This window comes from Oratosquilla oratoria, unplaced genomic scaffold (assembly GCF_046742065.1).
Source record: "Oratosquilla oratoria isolate Oo_2021 unplaced genomic scaffold, ASM4674206v1 SCAFFOLD45, whole genome shotgun sequence".
NCBI lineage: Eukaryota > Metazoa > Arthropoda > Malacostraca > Stomatopoda > Squillidae > Oratosquilla > Oratosquilla oratoria.
Window position 1 is genome coordinate 1,753,951 of NW_027467710.1, and position 16,531 is coordinate 1,770,481.

Genomic DNA, 16,531 nt, shown 5'->3' on the forward strand with positions numbered 1-16,531 from the left:
AAAAAATTGAACGATTATAGTCAACGCAAGGAGAAATGACCGATAAGGCGTGGCTTGGAGATTTCCCGGTGTTGCCACATATGGGCATCCATGGCGAGAACGTGCGTGTGGATGCAATGTTTTCTGAATGCAGTGTGAGGGGGGCGGGGCCAGAGATTAGATGTAGTGGCAACGTCGCTCTCGCATGCACATATGCCATATCTACACTTAAAGAAACGAAACCTTTGTATAGAAAACATTGCTTTGATTTTTATCTCAGTGGTGGTGTGTGACAAAAAATCATAATATAATCATATGAGGCAACATTATAAAATTATAAAATAGAATTATATAATAAAATAAAACTATAAAATAATTATATGTGGCACCACAGGGGAACTCCCAGTGGTCCGCCCTAACGGCCAGATCTCAGTGCATAGGGTATAGTTTAGTTTAGTTGGGTGCCCTCTCGGATCGGGGATTTGCAGGAGGACCGACCGGGTTCGTTGAATGAAAGTTGATCAATGTCATAATACAGCGCGCACGATCAAGACAAACGACAAAGAGAAGGTAGGATTTGTCAGTATCTTACCCACTTTACATGTTCTTGTTATTAATAAAGGCATTGTCACAAATAAAACAGGCTTAACTAAACAGCATGAACATACAGTACAAGACTGACTGGTACCAACACCAACATCGTGTGCCGCAATCAAACAAAAACAAGCGGGCAGCCATTTTCGCAGTTACAAATTACAAATTGTACCTGATTCCTTAATGCTAAATTTGTGCATTACATGTGCATAATGGGTCGTTCAAGCATGGAGAAAAATTAAAGAATCGACTATTCAGAACGATTTCCGTAAATCAGAATTGTGCCATCCTGCAATGTTCGATGCATGCTACGACTCGGAAAAGGAATCGGACAAATCCGAAATGGAAATGGAAACGGATGAGGTCACTGCATCAGAATTGGCCGATTTATACCACAACCTCTTCCATGACGAAACAGAGGAAGAGGAATTCGATGGCTTCGTGAGCGATGATAGGCCTTCATAAACATTATTGACTCTGTCGTCTGTGATCACTGATTGTGCTTTTTTTCTAATAACGATGTGCTCCATTGACTCTGTTCATAACAGTTCAGTAATGTGCTCTATTATTGTTCTATTCTATTGATGAAACAGAAAATTTAGAAAAAGCCTCAGCTTTGAAATTACTTTGATCACCACGTCAACGGCCGGCCATAACAACAACCGCCGTGAGCTGTGCCTGGGGCCACCCATGCATGGGTAGTATACATCGTCGGATCTACAGTGCCGTGCATGCCATATGACTGCAGGTCATACAGCGGTGTGGGTCTTGTGTGGATTTTCACTAAGGTGTAAGGGGGTGCAGGTCATATAACGGTGCGGGCTATAGTCCGAAAAATCTCTGCATGTGTGTGTATTGCCATTAAGCAGTATGTTAGGTATGTGACAAACAAGAAATATTGCAGGTGACAGCAGCAAGGGATAACAGTACCAGTACCCCTGTTCTGCAGCCAGTCTCCAGCAGTGACCCTGTTCTGCAGCAAGGTGCCAGCAGTGACCCTGTTCTGCAGCTAGGTAGGTGCCAGTTATGCTTCACTCTAGCCATACTCATCCCCATCATATGTAGGTTATCTTGTTGTTTGTATTATTCCAGTATCACACAAACACATTTCTCACTTCTTTTGTTTTTGCATTTCAAAGATCTATTTTTTCTATGAAATGGTTATGTTAGGTTTAAGTTAGGATATATTAGATGAGTCAGCCCTGTATTTTGCCTACTGCCCTGGTTCAGAAGCAATGTAACAAGACACAGTACATCTACAGCAAGGCCATTCCAGTTAGCAACCTCCCCTCTTTGTCACCTCATGCAGAAAAAAGAGAAGACGGAGAAATTCCTCTGGGCTGCATCAAAACATCATTCACACTTAACAACTCCATCCCTCTATCCCCCACCTGCTCCCATCCTTGCATCATGGTGTATGCATGTAATAGTTATGTCATCTGTATAAGAAGAAATGTTCATTTCTGAGGTGTTGGGTGTAGGTATATTGTATATGTAAAGATTAAAGAATGTGGGAGATAGAACTGATCCCTGTGGTACTGTTCCTAAAGTTTCTGGTGTGCAATGATTGGACATTATATGACATGTAGACATTTCTACACAGCCATTCTCCACTCACCCCTATCTCCTGCCTTCTCCCTTCCTTGCCCAGCAGACATTCCCACATTGCTCACTGCCTCTTTCACCCCAAATATCCATCTCATCCTTAAGTTCTTCACTCATTCTTTCCCTATATCCAAACCATCCCAGTACTCTTTCATCAGCCTTATCTGCCATCTTCTTTTCTGTTCCTGCACCCCTCCTCAGCTTGTTTCTCGCTCCAACCAATGTTGTAACTCCTACCATACTTTTTAGACATTTCATCTCACATTTAAACTTTCCCTCTCTGCCTTAAATTCCAGGACTCTGCCCCAGACAGTGCCATTGGCACAATCACCACTTCATATAATCTCCTCTGCATCCATTCCCAGGTGCCTATTTCTCATGACACTTTTTAATCCCCCAAGGGATTATCTCCACCTCCACTTCCCCCAATCCTACCACATGTGACCCCAACTACCTCCAGCCACTCTCCTTTAAGACTTACTTCCAACTTACTGCCATCCTGTCTCCTTGTACATCTCATCACTTTACTTTTACCCATATTTACCTTCAAATTTTCTCCTATTGCATACTCCATCACTAACAATCTTAATCCCCCTCTCACCAAACCACAAGTGCAGTGTCCTCAAAGAGCAACTGACTCACCTCTCAATTTTCTCCATTTTTTTAACCACCTCCAGTCCCCTGCCCATTACCCTCGCATTTACCTTCTGCACCATCCCATTCATGTACACATTGAACAGCCATACCAACATGACGCATCCCTGTCGCAGTCCCACCTTTACCTCTAACCACTAACTCTTTCCATTTCTAATTCTAACAAAGGCTCTACAACTCTCACAGAATCTCTTGAATGCCCTTGACAGCTTCCTCCAATCCATATATGCAAAACCTCTCATAATGCCTCTCTATTCTGTCATAAACCTTTTTCTGATCCTTAAAGGCCCAGAAAAGATCCTTACATTTTGTTAAAGGTTTCTCATATATCTGCCTTACCACAAATATCTAATCCACGCAACCCCTACCTTTCCTAAACCCACACTGTTCCTCAACAATTACTCCCTATGTTCCTCTCCTAAACCTCTCAAAACCCTCTCAACTAGTGTAGTCTTCTCAACTACACTCAACTAGTGTAGTCTTCTCAACTACACTCGACAAAATTATTCCTCTGAAACTACTACTCACATTTGTCCCCTTTTCCCTTGTAAAGCAGATATATATAGGCACTCCTCCAGTCCTCTGGCACTCTACCCTCCCTTAGAGACACATTAAACAACCTCACTAGTGCATATGGGCCTGGCAGTGAGAAGAGTGTAGAAGAAAGTGAGGCCTTTTGGACAGAATTAAATGAGTGCATAGAGGATTTAGGGAGAAATGTCAATGTAATAGTACTGGGAGACCTTAATGCTAGGGTAGGAAATGATCCAATTGATGGAGTGGTTGGGAAATGTGGAGTTCCAGGAAAGAATCGTAGTGGAGAGTTGATGGTGGAAATGTGTCTAGAAAGAGAGTTGATGATAGCAAATACAGTATTTCGGAAGAAAGTCAAGCATAAGTACGCATGGGAGAGGGTGGTGGATGGAAGAGTGGTAGATAGAGCATTGATGGAATATGTAGTGGTAAATAGGACTATGATAGGAAGAGTTATGATGTACATGTGCTAAGGAGACAGGGTGGGGGAATATCAGATCATTTTTTGGTGGAAGGTAAGTTGAGAGTGGAGGATAGATGGAGAAAGAGGAAAGGGACCAAAGGTAGGGAGGTTCTTAGAGTGAACTCGTTAAAAGGAAAAAGAGAAGGAGTACAAGAAGAAGCTGAGAGAGGAGTGGGAGGGAGTGAAGGATAGAGTAGAGCTAGGTGTGGAGGAGGAATGGGGATGGTTCAAGGAGGGAGTCATAAAGTGTGCAAGGACGGTGTGTGGAACAAGAAGGACAGCAGGAAATAGAAGAAAGGGTAGTGAATGGTGGGATGAGGAAACAAAGAAGGTTGTAGAAGAGAAGAAGCGAGCTTTCACAGATTGGTTACAAAATAGGGCGAGGGAGTCATATGAGAAGTACAAAGAAAAGAGAAGTAAAGCAAAAGGTAAAGGAGGCAAAGAGGAGAGCAGATGGGAAGTGGGGTAAGAGTATGACAGAAAATTCTGAAAGTAATAAAAAGATGTTTTGGAAAGAAATTAAGAGAGGAAGAGGAGGCGAATCAAGTAGAGAAGAAAAGGTAAAAGGTGCAGATAGAGAGATGATAATGGAAGAGAAGGCAGTAAGGGGAAGATGGGCAGAATATTTTAGGGAGTTGCTAAATGTGAAGGAGGATAGGGAGGGAAAGATAGTTGCAGTGGGAAATGCTAAGAAAATGAGAGTGATAAGTGAGGAAAATGGAGGAGAAATAAGGAAGGATGAAGTGAAGGCAGTTGTTAAGATGATGAAAGCAGGTAAGGCACCTGGTCTGGATGGATGCCATGCAGAATGTCTAAAAAAAGGAGGTACAGTGATGGTGGACTGGTTGGTGAGGTTATTTAATGTTTGCTGGAGAAAGGGTAGAGTGCCGGAGAACTGAAGGAGTGCCTGAATAGTTCCACTTTACAAGGGAAAAGGGGACAAGTGTGAATGTAGTAGTTTCAGAGGGATTAGCTTGTTAAGTGTAGTTGGGAAGGCTTATGGGAAGATCTTGATTGAGAGGATTAGGAGAGGAACAGAGGGAGTAATTGGTGAGGAACAGTGTGGATATAGGACGGGTAGAGGTTGTGTAGATCAGATCTTTGTGGTAAGACAAATATGTGAGAAAGCTATAGGAAAGGGGAAGGATGTTTTTTGGGCATTTATGGATCTGGAAAAGGCTTATGATAGGGTAGACAGAAAGGCACTGTGGGAGGTTATGCAGATATATGGGATAGGAGGAAAGTTTCTAGGAGCTGTCAAGAGTTTTTATGAGAGTAGTAGAGCTTGTGTCAGAATTAGAAGTGGAGAGAGTGAGTGGTTCGAGGTAAAGGTGGGACTTGGTCAAGGATGCGTTATGTCGCCCTGGTTGTTCAACTTATACATGGCTGGGGTAGTGCGAGAGGTAAATTCAAGGGTAGTGGGTCAGGGATTGGAGATGGTTAAAGAAAATGGAGAAAAGTGGGAGGTGAGCCAGCTGTTGTTTGCTGATGACATTGCACTTGTGGCAGGATCGGAGGAGGGACTGAGGAAGTTGGTGACAGAGTTTTGGAGAGTATGTGATAGAAGAAATCTAAAGATAAATGTGGGTAAAAATAAGGTGATGAGATGTACAAGGGGTGAAAGTGGCAGTAGACTGGAAGTGAGCATTAAGGGAGAGCGACTGGAGGAAGTGGATAGTTTTAGATACTTGGGTGCAAATGTGGCAGGAAAAGGTGGAGTGAAGGTGGAGGTAGAATGTAGATTGAGAGAAGCGAGTAAATGCCTTGGTGGATTGAAGAGTGTAATGAGAAATAGACATATGGGAATGGATGCTAAGAGGAGATTGTATTTACCTAGTTGTAATATACCTGGAAGGGAGCTATGCTCGTGATGACCCGTCTTTGTATCTCTCCGCATCAAGTTTTATCTTAAAATCTTTTAAAATGTTTGCACATACTGTTTTGTTGTCTAATTTGTTCCATGTATTAATCACTCTGTGTGGGAAACTGTTCCTTTTCAAGTTTTTTCTATAACTCTTTTTTCAGTTTTTTTCGTGTCCTCTCGTTTTACCGTTGTCCCACACTAACAAGTCATTTCTGTCTAAAACTTCCATTCCTTTCATTATTCTATAGATAGTCAGCAAATCTCCTCTTTCTCTTCTTTGTTCCAGAGTTGGTAGGTTCAGTTTGGATAGTCTTTGCTCATATGTTAGTTCGGCGAGATTCAGTGCTAGTTTGGTTGTCGCTCTTTGTAATCTTTCTAGTTTCTTAATATTCTTTTTGGTACTGGATGTCCATAGTGATGCTGGGTACTCAAGTATTGGTCTTATTAGTGTAGTTAGTATTTTCTTTATCATTTCTTCATCCATATAAGTAAATGCCACTTTGATTGACCTCAATAAATTTTAGGTTTCTCCGAATATTTTATTCATATGATTATCAGGTTTCATGTCCTTTCCAATCATCACTCCAAGATCTTTTTCAGAGTTTTCTTTTTTTCTTTTTTCTTCTCCAATTCTTTAATCTTTTGATATTCTGTTTTTACTCTTCCCAGATTCCATTATACTGCATTTTTTTATATTAAATTTCACTTCCCACTTTTGAGTCCAATTCCATATTGTGTCCAGATCTTGTTGCAATGAGTTGCAGTCCTCTTCCGTTTTTACCTTCTTAAGTAATTTTGCATCATCTGCAAAAAAAATTCATATAGCACTCCATGCCTTCATTCATGTCATTGATGTATACGGTGAACATGATCGGGAGTGATTGTGCCAATAGCACTGTATGGGGGATGAGGTAGTATGTGTGAGCAAAATTTGATGCAGCCCCTTCTCCTTTTATGCATTGGGGGATGGAGAGGGGGGGTCGCCGATTTAATGAAGCGGCTTTGCTGTGGATGTGCTGTGTCTTGTGACACTGCTTCTGACCCAGGGCAGTTGACAAGGTGCAGGGATGACCCGTCATCCAGGAGGTGCTAAGATAAGAGGGAGGGTGGAGGGGTGTGGAGTGTATTCAGGGATGGAATGGGTATCTATACTTGTTTGTCTTCAAATTGTGCTGTGTTAGGGGTGCATGTCGTGGGAAATGCAAGGTAAGCAAGAGGAAGTCTCGCTCTGTTGCAAGCATGTGGATCACGTGCGTGGTGGGTGATGATTAATAATGGTGAAGGATACATTGCCTCCCTGACCTTTTTGAGGTACGTCCTCGTACCTTGGGTTAAGGTCGTGACAGTGGGGATGGCATACATAATTGAATATAGATATGATAATTTGTAAGTTTGCTAGTGGGTGATATTGATCAACAAAATATGTTTGAATGAGTAAAAAAGGTGGGATTTTTTTACGTATATTATCATATCTTTTTTTTTTTTTTTTTCAGTAAGCTATGTACAAAACATTTTACACTAGTATAATCTCTTTTCAATGAGGACAAATTTCACTGTTCACCATACACTTGTTTCTCTGTTCAATGAGAATTTATTTTATAATCTCTTTTCTATGAGATAGTACTATTTCACTACAGTCATAGCTTACTGAAGACATGACATCCTAAGTGGTTAGTGTGTTTTTAATTAATATGTTAGTTTGTGTAGAGCTAAAAATACATATTATTATAACATTTTATAGACATATAAACTTATACAAGTTTGTTATTTAAGGCAGTTAATTTATTTTATTTATCTATTAATATATTTTTATTTATTCATCTTGTTTGAGTGGGTGGGGTTTTGAGTGTATTATTCCGGGGCTTCACGGTCGGAAGGAAGTAGAGAAGTACTTTTATAGTTATTTAAAATAAAAAAAAAAAATTTATAAGGAAATGATCGTGAGGACCTATCCCATCGAATCGCATGACGTCCTGCGTCCGATGGGGGAATAATTTTTACGTGTTGGATATGTTCATCTTGGGAATTGTCGTTGTATATTGATTTATCTTAATTTACTATGTTTCGGGTGACTGCCTGGGAGATTTCTTCGCAGTGACATTTTGATATTCTAATTCTACGTTAAAATTGAAAAAGTATTTGTAAGTTAAAATTACATAGTGGATGTTTTGATTATTAGGTTTTGTTTATCGTGGACTTTGAATTTCTATAATTGTAACTAATAGATAGTTCTACGTGAGCTAATTTACATTTAAAAAAAAATTGTAATTAAAATTATTATTACATTTGTTATGCATATACACTATGGGTGTATGATGTACAAGAATAAGATTAAATAATTACTTAACGCAGGTCTGCGCTGAATTCTGGAAGCACTGTTCTGCTCTGTTGGTGAATGTGACACTGTCGTGGGTTAAGTTGTTGACGTCCAGCTGACGCTGAACAGCAGTGTCAGCAATTCTCGGTATGCCAAGGGTGGCGGTTGTGGTTGGGGTGGGTAAGCGAGAATGCTGACCCGATGTAAGCCTCTGGTCTGGCCGGTCATAGCGAAGCTTCCGGTCTGGGTGGACTTGGAGGGGGGGGGTGGAGGTGGTTTCTCGTCCGGCTTCTGAATTATATATAAAAAAAGGGGGGAATTAGTGGGAGTCTATGGTTTATACTCACGGAGATTGGTGACGGTAGTTTGGGTGGCGGACGAGTGTCTCGTCGGCCTGGGTTTTCGTCTTGACTGAAGTCGTGATGTCGTGTTGATCTAGGAGTTGGTGCGCTGGATCTCTACAGGTGATTAGCTTGGGTTTACTGCTTGAAGGGATATAGGTTAGATATGCTTACCGAGGTGCTGAGCTTGCAGATTTCGCGTTGTTCTCAGGTGAAGTTCTATCTCTTGGTTTGGAGTCGTGATGAGGTGCGGTGTAGAGTTGACCGGTTCTTCTATGTCGCTGTAGATATCTGTCTACAGAGACTATGGTAGCGTACTGCCACCAGGTGGTTCAAAATCGAATGGGTTCGATTTCACCACCGTTGCTCCTTCTGAATGTTCTGAATGGTAGGCGTGGCTTGAATGACTGAAGAATGTATTCGGCCTTCTGTGGTAGGCATGTGTGAAACCAGTGTTTCTTGGTATAAGGTAGGCTTGTATCTTCGGAGGTTGGAATAGAGTACCGCTCGCCAGTTGGATTGGTTGTGTAACCTTGTGTAGTATGGCTGATGACGGCGCTTCTATTCAGGACGTGGGCGAACCGCTGCTGCCGCCAGTTGTATACCTGTATAGGTATGGGGTTGTGGCCACCGCTCGCCACCAGTTGTATACCTGGTGTATACCAGTGTATATCAGTGTAGTATGGTTGAATAACCGTTAAAATATGGTGTGGGTGAGAGCACCGCTGGACACCAGTTGTATACCTGGTGTATACCAGTGTATACCGTTATGGTATGGTTACGTAGGGAAGTCTTAATGTGGCGAGATAGACTCCAAAGCGGGAGCTTTCTATTTTATTTTAAACAAGAAGAATTTCAGGTTGGTACAAATGCAAATGGCCCTTTGGGGCTAAATACAATAAGTGCCAGGCCTTGACCTAGGGCACGATAGCTCTGACCTCCGGCCGGTAGGTTCGTGACCTACCCAGCCTCTGGCAGTAGGTTCTTCACCTACTCCAGCTCTCCCAACATTACATGGATGTCATAGAATATATAGGGTTAGAAGGGTTGCTGTAAGCAAGGGCGTTAGTCTCGTTAATCTATGGATTGGGGACGGTTTAGATATATAAGGGTTAGTTGTATAATTGGTGGATATTGTTAGGTATATTATATCTATGTTAGTTTATGCGTAATACACTAGGGCAGTTATAATAAAAGGATTTATGATACGTGTCTGGTGACACTAGGTATCTATACTTGTTTGTCTTCAAATTGTGCTGTGTTAGGGGTGCATGTCGTGGGAAATGCAAGGTAAGCAAGAGGAAGTCTCGCTCTGTTGCAAGCATGTGGATCACGTGTGTGGTGGGTGATGATTAATAATGGTGAAGGATACACCCCCCTTGTAAGGGGGAAAAAGCCTTGGTATATGTATGTATCCGACCTAGATATGGACCAAAAGGTCTCCTGTCGGCATGCTCCGCCTTTGTAATCCTTTGTATGTATGTACTAGTGGAGGAGGAATGGGGATGGTACAAGGAGGGAGTTGCATGGCGTGCAAAAACTGTGTGTGGAACAAGGAGGATGGGAGGAAATAGAAGAAAGGGTAGTGAGTGGTGGGATGAGGATGCAAAGAAGGTTCTAGAAGAGAAGTGAGCTTTCACAGATTGGTTACAAAATAGGACAAGGGCATCATATGAGAGGTACAAAGAAAAGGAAAGAGAAGTAAAGCATTAGATAAAAGAGGCAAAGAGGAGAGCAGATGTGAAATGGGGTAAGAGTATGAGAGAAAATTTTGAAAGTAATAAAAAAATATTTTGGAAATAAAGAGAAAGAAGAGGTGAATCAAGTGAGAAAGGGTGAAGGGTGCAGATGGAGAGTATGGTGTAGGAGATTGCAGTAAGCAGAAGATTGGCAGAGTAGTTAAGGGAGTTACTAAATGTGAAGGAGGATGGGGAGAGAGGGGTGGTTGCAGTGGAAAGCACTAAGAAAATGAGTGATGAGTAAAGAAAATAGAGGAGAAATGGGGAGGGATGGGGTGTGGGTGGTTGTTTACCTAGCTGTATTATATGGAAAGGGAGCTATACCCGTAGTGACCTGCCATTGTATCTTTCAGCATCAAATTTGTTTTTAAATTCTTGAATAGTATTTGCACACACTGCCTTATCTAATTTATTCCAGATATCCACCACTCTGTGTGGGAAGCTATTCTTTTTCAGATATTATCCATAACTATCCTTTTTGAGTTTCTTTTCATGTCCTTTTGTTTTTCTCTTGTCCCACTTTAATAAATCTAAAGGACTTCCATTCCTTTCATGATTCTATAAATAGTTGCTACAGTAGATATCCTCTTTCTCTTCTTTGTTCCAGAGTTGGTAGTTCCAATTTGGACAATCTTTGATCATATGTCAATTTGGAGAGTGTTGGTGCCATCTTTGTCGATGCTCCGGGGTATTGGCTGCATGTTATTGTGGCAAAGTAGCATGCAGTTGATACTTTAGGGTCTATATGGGGCGCCCCTACTGACCAGAGCCACACATCAATTTGTCTGTGTTAGAGGAAGTCTCTATTCATAGGAAAATGATGACACTTATTATACTGCGACTGTCCCTCCATTAGGCTGTCCCCCCACCCTTTGTTACTGTCCTATACCATTTCTCTGAATATTCAATTCCTTTTTTTCACCTACCCTGTGGTGGGGAAAAAGAATGCTGCCACCAAGTCTTCACACTTGAGTTGTATGAGGAGACAAAAACGGGATGGGGATAGGACTAGGAATCCTGCTACCTGTAGCCCCAAAGGGGACATCCCTAGAAAAAAGTAAAGGCATAAGAGGGTCTAGGAGTTTTCTAACCAGTGCCCTAAGGTTTGGATCTTATAATGTGCGTGAATGTGGTACAAATGAGAGTACAAGGGAAGAGATAGGCAGTATGTTTGTGTGAAGAAAGATGGATGTGTTGGCATTGAGTGAAACTAAGTTGAAAGGGAGGGGTGAGTGTGAGTTTGGGAATGTAGTTGGGAGGTTCTCAGGAGTGAAGAGATGGACGAGGGAGAGAAGGGGTGGCTATACTAATAAGTGAAGAAATAGGTAAGCGTGTAGTGGAGTGGAAGGAGGATTCATCAAGATTAATGTGGATGGAGGTGAAGCTGGGAAGGGATATGTGGGTTTTTGTAAGTACGTCTGGGGCTGGTAGTGAGAAAAGTGTAGAGGAAAGGGAGGCATTTTGAATGAAATTAAATGAGTGCATAGAGGGATTGGGGAGAAATGTTAATATAGCAGTATTGGGAGACCTTAATGCTAGAGTAGGAAATAAACCAATAGATGGAGTGATTGGGAAGTATGTAGTTCCAGGAAAAAATCATAGTGGAGAGTTAATGGTAGAGATGTGTCTCAAAAGAGAGTTGATGATAGCAAATACAGTGTTTAGTAAGAAAGTTGAGCATAAGTACACATGGTCGAAGGGTGGTGGATGGAAAGGTGGTAGAGAATTAATGGATTATATAGTGGTAACCAGGAGTATAGTAGGAAGAGTTAAGGATGTACATGTTCTAAGGGGAGAGAGTAGGGGAACATCAGATCATTTTTTGGATGGAAGGTAAGTTGAGAGTGGAGAATAGGTGGAGAAAGAGGAAAAGGTAGGGAGGTATTTAGAGTGAACTGCTTAAATGAGAAAGAAAAGGAGAAGGAGTAGTAGAAGAAGCTGAGAGAGGAGTGGGAGGGAGTAAAGGAGAGAGTAGAACTAGCAGTGGAGGAAGAATGGGGATGGTTCAAGGAGGGAGTCATAAGGTGTGCAAAGATGGTGTGTGGAACAAGGAGGGCGGGAGGAAATAGAAGGATGGGTAGTGAGTGGTGGGATGAGAAAGCAAAGAAGGGTGTAGAAGAGAAGAAGCAGGCTTTCATAGATTGGTTATAAATTAGGATGAGGGAATCATATGAAAGGTACAAAGTGAAGAGAAGAGAAGTAAAGCTAAGAGGCAAAGAGGAGAGCAGACGTGAAATGGGGTAAGCGTATGACAGAAAATTTTGAAAGTAATAAAAAAATGTTTAGGAAAAAAATTAAGTGAGGAAGAGGAGGTGAATCAAGTAGAGAAGAAAAGGTAAAAGGTGCAGATGGAGAGATGATAATGGAAGAGAAGACATTAAGGGGAAGATGGGCAGAATATTTTAGGGAGTTGCTAAATGTGAAGGAGGATAGGGAGGGAAAGATAGTTGCAGTGGGAAGTGCTAAGAAAATGACCGTGATGAGTGAGGATAATGGAGGAGAAATAAGGAAGGATGAAATGAAGGCAGTTGTTAAAATGATGAAAGCAGGTAAGGCACCTGGTGTGGAAGGATGCCATGCAGAATGTCTAAAAAAAGAAGGTACAGTGATGGTGGACTGGTTGGTGAGGTTATTTAATGTTTGCTGGAGGGTAGAGTGCCGGAGGACTAGAGAAGTGCCTGTATAGTTCCACTTTACAAGGGAAAAGGGGACAAGTGTGAGTGTAGTAGTTTCAGAGGGATTAGCTTGTTAAATGTAGTTGGAAAGGCTTATGGGAGGATCTTGATTGAGAGGATTAGGAGAGGAACAGAGGGAGTAATTGGTGAGGAACAATGTGGATTTAGGACGGGTAGAGGTTGTGTAGATCAGATTTCCGTGGTAAGACAGATATGTGAGAAAGCTATAGGAAAGGGGAAGGATGTTTTTTGAGCATTTATGGATCTGGAAAAGGCTTAAGTCAGGGTAGACACGAAGGCATTGTGGGAGGTTCTGCAGATATTCGGGATAGGAGGAAAGCTTCTAGGAGCTGTCAAGAGTTTTTATGAGAGTAGTAGAGCATGTGTCAGGATTAGAAATGGAGAGAGTGAGTGGTTCTAGGTAAAGGTGGGACTTCATCAGGGATGCGTTATGTCTCCCTGGCTGTTCAACTTATACATGGATGGGGTAGTGCGAGAGGTAAATGCAATGGTGGTGGGATAGGGATTGGAGATGGTTAAAGAAAATTGAGAAAAGTGGGAGGTGAGCCGGCTGTTGTTTGCTGACGACACTGCACTTGTGGCAGGATCAGAGGATAAATGTGGGTAAAAGTAAGGTGATGAGATGTACAAGGGGTGAAAGTGGCAGCAGACTGGAAGTGAGCATTAAGGGAGAGTAACTGGAGGAAGTGGATAGTTTTAGATACATGGGTGCAAATATGGTAGGAAAAGGTGGAGTGGAGGTAGAATGTAGATTGAGAGAAGCAAGTAAATGCCTTGGTGGATTAAAAAGTTTAATGAGGAATAGACATCTGGGAATGGATGCTAAGGGGAGACTGTATGAAGGAGTGATTGTGCCAACAGCACTGTATGAAGCAGAAACGTGGAACATAAGAGAGGAAGAGAGAAGGAGTTTGAGTGTGTTTGAGATGAGGTGTCTGAGAAGTATGATAGGGGTTACTAGGCTAAATAGAGTGAGAAATGAGGAGGTGAGTAGGAAAATAGGGGTGGAAAGGGAGTTGGGAGATAGGGTTGATGAAAGAGTATTAGGATGGTTTGGACACATGGAAAGAATGAATGAAGAAAGACTAGTAAAAGAGGTATGGAAGGCAGATGCGGAGGGAGTGAACATGAGGGGACGTCCTAGGACTAGATGGATGGATGGGGTGAAGGATGCTTTGGGGAAGAGGGGAATGTCTGTTGAGGAAGGACGGGAGAGGACAGAAGACAGGGGTGAATGGAGAATGGTTGTATATGGATGATGTTGTGATGCATGAGGTGGAATGGGCGGGGGGATGGGGGGTGAGGTAGTATGTGTGAGCAAAATTTGACACAGCCCGAAGGGATTTCTCCCTGTCTTCTCCTTTTATGCATTGGTGGGACGGAGAGAGGGGGTCGCCGATTTAATGAAGCAGCCTTGCTGTGGATATGCTGTGAATTGGAACACTGCCTCTGACCCAGGGCAGTGGACAAGGTGCAGGGATGACCCGTCATCTAGGAGGTGCTAAGATTAGAGGGAGTGTGAGGGAGAGTGGAATGTATTTAGGGATGAAATGGGTGGGAATGATTTAATGCCTTTTCTTTTTGGCTACCCCCCTTGTAAGGGGGAAAAAGCCTTGGTATATGTATGTATGCATCAACAATTCGATTAAGGTAGAGGACTGTACAGAATCTATTTGGGTAGAGATTATAGGCAAGAATAAGAAAGTTATTATTGGCGTCTTTTATGGGCCTAACCTCAGCATTGAGCAGACTGACCCCCTGATTCATGAAATTTGCAGAGCATCCTAGTACAAAAATATTGTGATCATAGAAGACTTTGATTATAGAAAAATTGACTGGGAAACTTTTAGTAGGAGATCAGGAAAGGAAACTGTTCTTATATGTGGTGTAGGATAATTTCCTAAAACAAATAATTACTGATCCTATGAGGGGAGAAAATACTCTGGACTTACTTTTAACTAATAATGAGCACCTAATGAGTAACATAAAAGTGGGAGATAGTCTAGGGCTCTAGGCTCTAGAGATCATCAAGAAATAAGATTTAATATTATTTGGGAAGAATTAAAAAGCACGAACAATGTCCAAGTACCAGACTTCAGGAGAGCAAACTTTGACAGTATAAAAACCTATTTGAAATTGAATATGAAATGTCATATAGGCGTTACGGACGTTTCGGGCATTATCTTCACGGTTAGGTCTCGGTACATGACCAGGGGTCGGGTCACGGAGGGTAATATGCATACCTTGGGTCAGGTCACTTGGGGGGCCGAGGCTCAACAGACATGTCAGCAATTTGAATGAAATGTATTGCAATCTAAATTATTTAATTATTACTACACAAAATACATTTATCCCCCTGAAGTCAATACAGAAAAATAGTAATACTCCCAAATGGATGGTTGACAGATTGAAACATGAGATTGGAATGAAAAGAGGACTTATCGTAAAAATAAAAAATGGGGAAATGCATCTTGGATCAAGATATAACGAAATGGCAGTGTGGGTTAAAAAGAATACACATACAGCAAAACGTAATTATGAAATTAAGGTTGCCAGTCAAGCAAGATCCAATCCAAAGGGTTTCTTTCATCTCTATAGAACAAAAAATAAAGAAAGAATAGGACCAATTAAAAATTATGAAAATGTCATGACAGAATCGGAGGAAAAAATGAGTGAGGAGTTTAACAAATATTTGCTCTCAGTGTTTACTAATGAGAGGTTATATAAAGTACCTGACTGCGATCCGATTTTCAGTAGGGATGAAGAAAGTAGTCTATCTAATAGTAGCATTAGTAAAGTAGAAGTAGTCAAGCAGATTGAAAGGCTTAAAGCCACAAAATCCCTGGGTCCAGACGAAGTTTTTCCGAGAATGCTTAAGGAGTGTAAATTTTGAAATCTGCGACCAGTTAACTAAAAAAAGTAGGTACACTGATGGTGGACTGGCTGGTGAGGTTATTTAATGTCTGCTGGAAAGAGGGTAGAGTGCCAGAGGACTGGAGGAGTGCCTGTATAGTTCCATTTTACAAGGGAAAAGGGGACAAGTGTGAATGTAGTAGTTTCAGAGGGATTAGCTTGTTAGTGTAGTTGGGAAGGCTTATGGGAGGATCTTGATTGAGAGGATTAGGAGGAACAGAGGAAGTAATTGGTGAGCAACAGTATGGATTTAGGACGGGTAGAGGTTGTGCAGATCAGATTTTTGTGGTAAGAGATATGTGAGAAAGCTATAGGAAAGGGGAAGGATGTTTTTTGGGCTTTTATAGATCTGGAAGAGGCTTACAACAGGGTAGACAGAAAGGCACTGTGGGAGGTTTTGCGGATATACGGGATAGGAGGAAAGCTTCAAGGAGCTGTCAAGAGTTTTTATGAGAGTAGTAGAGCTTGTGTCAGAATTAGAAATGGAGAGAGTGAGTGGTTCTAGGTAAAGGTGGGACTTCATCAGGGATGCGTTATGTCGCCCTGGTTGTTCAAATTATACATGGATGGGGTAGTGCGAGAGGTAAATCCAAGGGTAGTGGGTCAGGGATTGGAGATGGTTAATGAAAATGAAGAAAAGTGGGAGGTGAGCCAGCTGTTGTTTGCTGACGACACTGCACTTGTGGCAGGATCGGAGGAGGGACTGAGGAAGTTGGTGACAGAGTTTGGGAGAGTGTGTGATAGAAGAAAGCTGAAGAGAAATGTGGGTAAGCGGTAAGGTGATGAGATGTACAAGGGGTGAAAGTGGCAGTAGACTGGAAGTGAGCATTAA

The 16,531-nt window shown here is 41.9% G+C and overlaps 1 protein-coding gene and 1 long non-coding RNA gene across 3 annotated transcripts in view; one reads left to right on the forward strand and one right to left on the reverse strand.

Moving 5' to 3' along the window:
- Positions 1-1,479: 1,479 nt before the first annotated feature.
- The window catches only part of LOC143023158 (amino acid transporter heavy chain SLC3A2-like), an 86,186-nt gene continuing 71,134 nt past the window's right edge, over positions 1,480-16,531 (forward strand). Inside the window, exon 1 of the mRNA XM_076181674.1 lies at positions 1,480-1,586. The gene's annotated coding sequence lies outside the window, so the exon portion shown is untranslated. The remainder of the gene's footprint in view (positions 1,587-16,531) is intronic.
- LOC143023310 (uncharacterized) lies at positions 7,952-9,674 on the reverse strand. 2 transcript variants are annotated; one of them, XR_012966174.1, is made up of 2 exons: positions 9,096-9,674; positions 7,952-8,956 (listed from the first exon to the last, which is right to left on the reverse strand). It is a non-coding gene; the product is annotated as an uncharacterized LOC143023310 (long non-coding RNA). The 2 variants fall into 2 exon arrangements; XR_012966173.1 differs by lacking the exon at positions 9,096-9,674 and adding an exon at positions 9,004-9,040.